Source organism: Melanotaenia boesemani, chromosome 12 (assembly GCF_017639745.1).
Source record: "Melanotaenia boesemani isolate fMelBoe1 chromosome 12, fMelBoe1.pri, whole genome shotgun sequence".
Taxonomy (NCBI): Eukaryota; Metazoa; Chordata; class Actinopteri; order Atheriniformes; family Melanotaeniidae; genus Melanotaenia; species Melanotaenia boesemani.
In genome coordinates, this window is record NC_055693.1 from 224,493 (window position 1) to 230,060 (window position 5,568).

Sequence of the window (5,568 nt, forward strand, 5' to 3'; positions counted from 1 at the left end):
TATCATTCGCTCTGCAGAGAAGCTGATTGGCTGCAACCTGCCTTCCCTCTGTTACACAGGACCCTCAGGAGACAAGAGCAGGTTAACAGATTTATTGAGAACCAGAACTCAGAGGAATGAATCATACAGATACCAATGCTGGAAGTGGTACTGGGGGTGCTGAAGCCAGGAACGGAGTGGGAGTGCGTCCTTCATGAGTAGGTTAAGGTCCGACAATGAGTGACTGAAGGGCTGGTGTTTATGTAGGACTGGGGAACAGAGGAACACAGGTGTGGCAGGTTGACTGGATTGTAATGAGTGGATCAGGAACAGGTGTGGAGGATGAGGGAGGTGAGGAGTGAATGGAGGAGCAGAAGACCAGGGAGTGCTGTAGGATCAGGGGAGTGGCCGGACAGATTGTAACACCCTCCAGGACTTGTTCACCGCCAGGTCCCTGCAGCATGCAGGAAAGATGGTGGCTGACCCCTCCCACCACGGTCACAAACTCTTCAAGATGCTCCCCTCTGGTAAGAGGCTGCGGTCCATCAGGATCAAAACTGCTGCAGCCGGCCTCATCAACATGAACAGGGACTCTGGTTCAACCATACACCCCCCATGGACACAACATGTTATAATAACGTTGTATAAATGCTGCTACAAGCTGAGCATCGCACATCCTCAGTTCAGACTGTACTTACATTTATATTGGACTCACTTCCACAGCTTTTCTTTTCATTATTGTTGTAAATTTCCTGTTTAGTGTTTTTTTTTTTTTTTCTATATATCTGCTCTTGTTGGCACCCACTCACCAAAACAAATTCCTCATACGTGTAAACCTACTTAGCAAAAAACCTGATTCTGTCTTTCCATCATTATAAAGCTGTTACCGTTACTGACAGCACATTACTATTCTAAGATCAGATTCACTTTTGTTTTGTGTGAACAGATGTTCCACATCTGTTCGGACTATATTGTGCAGCTGCTGCAATGGTGAGGAGGCGGAGACACGTCCTGTAATTTATACCGTTAGGTTTCCATCCATCAGTTGGATCTGATGTTCAGTTTTATTCTGAATAAATGAGCACGCAGATGGACATGAAATTCCGTTAAGCCTGGTCGACACATTAGGATTTTCTAAATCTGATGAGATTTTTATCTGTTCGAGACCCCACACATGACGATAAAAATTAGACATGTAACAGTGTTGATGGTGCTGTGTATGGTGGCCCCAATAATCTCAACACAGAACAGCACAAACATAACAATGCTGTCACCCAACATATCCAGTATCTAGTCCTCTTACCAAAATCTGTTGTAATCAAATTTGATCTAACAAAATCGTAGACGAACCGTAGCAACGACCGAAGAAACAAAGAAGAAGAACCATGGCAACGACCGGAGAAACAAAGAAGAAGAACCATAGCAACGACCGGAGAAATTAAGAAGAACCATAGCAATGACCGGAGAAACAAAGAAGAAGAACCATGGCAACTGCCGGAGAAAGGAAGAAGAAGAACCATGGCAACGACCGGAGAAACGAAGAAGAAGAACCATGGCAACGACCGGAGAAACGAAGGAGAAGAACCCTGGAAACGACCTGAGAAACGAAGGAGAAGAACCATGGCAACGACCGGAGAAACAAAGGAGAAGAACCCTGGAAACGACCTGAGAAACGAAGGAGAAGAACCCTGGAAACGACCGGAGAAACGAAGGAGAAGAACCCCGGAAACGATCGGAGAAACGAAGGAGAAGAACCCCGGAAACGACCGGAGAAATGAAGAAGAAGAACCATGGCAACGACCGGAGAAACGAAGAAGAAGAACCCTGGAAACGACCTGAGAAACGAAGGAGAAGAACCCCGGAAACGACCGGAGAAACGAAGGAGAAGAACCCCGGAAACGATCGGAGAAACGAAGGAGAAGAACCCCGGAAATGACTGGAGAAATGAAGGAGAAGAACCATGGAACACAACATCCAACATGGAAGAGGACATACAGGATGAGGGAATCATGGTGGTCTTGGGACTATTGTTAACCGAAAAAATCCAGAACTGAAAGCAATAACCGACTGGAGACAGCATGAACATGGACTTTATATCCTTCCTGGTTCTGTCATGATTCATCTAACGGGGTTCAGATTTCCCAGCCGTCCCTGAAGGCATTCTCCCTCCAGCACGAGCTCTGATTGCCGATGCGCTTCACCTGTGCTATGTGGTGTGTGTGACAACTCTGCGCGGCCAGATCGTCTCGGTTTAACCCTGCACGTATCCAGCCTTTGTTTCCTGCCTCTTTCCCTGTGTGCCTGTCTGTCTGCCGTCGACCCTGTATTTCTGGGCCTGGATATTCGCTTCTGCCCGCTCCCTGACTGGTAACTCAACCTTGTTTAGTTATTGGATCTCCTGGATAACTGACCTCTGGATTACTTTCAGGATTTGGCTGCTGGATCATGGACTCACGGAAGACTGAAGCAGGAACCAAGCCAAGGTAGGAACCAGGCTGAGGTAGGAACCAGGCTGCGGTATGGATCAGACTGAGGTAGGAACCAGGCCAAGACAGGAACCAGATTTCTCCCTCCTGGATCATCACTGGCCTTTTCACAAATTGTACGAAGATGCTGCAGTGATCATGGAGGCAGAGGAGGAGCTGCTGCCTTCATTGGATTTTGCCTCCATGTTTCACAGTTTGATGACGCATGTGCGGTGCGGCTCTGTGGTGGCTGGTGTTGCCAGAACCGATGGTTTTCAGCTATATATTAAGGCCTGTTTGTGATGTCTTTTAGCCGAGATTTAGTCTGAGAGGCTCCATGGAAACCTGGAACTCTCTGGAACAAAGTTCAGCTGTGAGAGAAAACGCTGCTCACAATGAATGAGCGTACTCACAATAAAGTTCATCAGGAAGAAGTACAGAACGTTCAGTTCACCCAGAATATGAACCAGTTCATGAACCATGGTTCAATTAACTGGTTCAGACACAATATTGCTGGCATGACCTAACTCTGGAAGATCATCATGTTGCCGTGTCAGGAAAATAGTGCTAGCAGTGTGTGCACACAATCTCCAGCTGGTGGTGGTTTAAAAGAAAAGTTACACTTCCTTCCCTTTCAGTCAGATTTGACATGGGGACAGGATGTTCCCCCGCTGTTATCCCTGAATCAACATCTTGAGAGGCTGAACTTCTGAAGGCCAGGGGTTTCTTGAAGATTTCTTGGAATCTTGCCCCATTTTCAGATCCAGTCCACCTGAAAGCAGCTTCTTGTGGGAGGAGCACCACATTCTGGTCAGTTATGAGGTCAAAGTGGACGCGGCACAGCAGGTGAACGGTAGATCTGCAGTTTAGTGTAACTTAGTTTTTTAATTTCTTCTAGCTGCTACTATACCTTGTGACAGCCTGATTGTCTCACATGTTTTTCTTTGTTAATTGAACTCATCTGCTTCACTTCTCCAACTGCCTTAATCAGCCAGTAGGATTTTCTTTTGACCTCCAGAGGCTGGCCAACCTGCCACAGCCTCTTTCTCATTACGGGGAGTCTCACAGAGTAGAGGGGGAGCGGCAGCAGGTGACGTCGAGCAGAGTCGAGGGGGAGCGGAAGGAAACGTAGCAGGTTTGCTTTGCAATGCGTCAACAGATTCTGTAAAGACTTATTCCTTCTGGATCCTGGAGTGGAGGACAGGTGTTGTGAGTCCCCAGTTTGGTTTAAAGTTCAAGGAATCTTTATCCCATGAGGGTAATTTGTTGTACAGTCAGCAGTAAAAAGAAACAAACACACAAACTAACACAAAATATTTAAAAGGACTATAATAAAAATAATTAAAAAAAATAAATAAATAAAATAAATAAATAAAAAATTAAAACTCCTTGTTCAACAGTGCAATGGCTGCAGGGACAAAGGAGTATTTGTGGCTGTTAGTCCTGCAGTTTGATAGGATGTATCTGTGCCCTGATGGAAGCAGCAAAAATTCATGAGCTGAAGAGTGGCTTTGGTCTGATTCCCCCCTGTGGGAATCGAACTTCGGTCTCCCGCATGACAGACAGATGTTCTACCGACTGAGATATGCAGCTGTACGTTCTGATGCCTCTGGCGTTTCTTCTCTTCTGACACTGTGATGACAGCGTCTCCACCTGCTGCCACTATTCTGTCTTTCTGACACCAGTAACGTCCACGCCGTGTCCACCAGGTAACATTTTTACCTTTTCCAACGTGCTCCATCAGGATCTCTGTCTCACACCCTGAAAAATTCCTCTTCCTCCCTCTTTTTCCCTCCCGAGCCATCATGGAAATGATGTGATGAATATGTATTACAGGCGTTCACCTAACCATTTATAGCCACCACGTGTGGTCGGGGTAAGGTGTTCCCTCACCTGTGCCGCTTTAGAGTTGATTCTGGTTTATTAACGGAAACAGGTGGAGGACGTGCGTGCGCACGCTTTTATAAATCTGATAGTAGAAGTGCAGCATTTCCTTTTTGTTTCTGCAGACTCCGCCTGTAGTTTGCTTTACTACGCTCAGTTTGAGAAATGAGGCTCCTGGTCTGTTCTGGCTGGGACTTCTAAATCCTGGTTTAAACAGTGGAGATTGTTATGACAGTATAAATATTACTGCCTTCTTTCCATGTGCGACTTCGTGTACGACGGTAGCTTGCATGTGGTTGATACAATGGCGATGCGGAGAGAAGGAAAGAATATTTCCTCTGCCAGCTAACTGCAGACACCCTTTGAGCTGCTGGGTTTTAGTGCATGTCACGATGATGTGGACGTTTCGTCCTACAAGTATTATTTAATAAATCTGGAAGTTGAAGTGCACCACAGACACCACCTCATCTGCACTGAGGCTGACAGGAAGAGGCTACAGAGGGTGGTAAACACAGCACAGAGGATCACCGGCTGCCATCTGCCCTCCATGTCTGACCTCCATAACTCCCTCAGCAGGACCATCATGAAGGACTCCACTCACCCAGGTTTTCCCCTCTTTGACCTGGTGCTCTCTGGCAGGCGCTACAGGTCCATACGGTCCAGAACAAGTAGACTCAGAGACAGCTTCTTTCCCCAAGCTGCCACCAAACTGATCTCAGACCTGCACTGATGTCCTGCACCGATGCTCCTCCTGATCTCTTTCTATATTACTAAATACATTCAGACTACTGCACTGGTTACTGCACAGACCCGCATACTACCTCAGACTGGTGTAATAACACCAAATAGGTGTAATAACACCAACTAGGTGCAATAAGACAAACTAGGTGTAAAAACATCTACTAGGTGTAGTAACACCTACTCATACATGTGCAATCCATTCATTTTGAGTCTTGAGTGCTTTTTATAGCCGCTATTTATATTGTGTTAATATATTGTTTTTATTTACACTTCTAAAGATAAATGTTACTACTATGTGTGCACATTTCCGGAGCTGCTTTTAAATCTCATTGTACTTGGTATATTGACAATAAAGGCTTTTTTTATTCTTTTTTTATTCTATTTTTTTCTATTCTATTAATCTTTGATCTGGTTATCTGTTAGTTTGGTTATCTGTTGGTCTGGTTATCAGTTGGTCTTGCTACTTGTTGGTCTAGTTATCTATTGAAATGCTATCAGT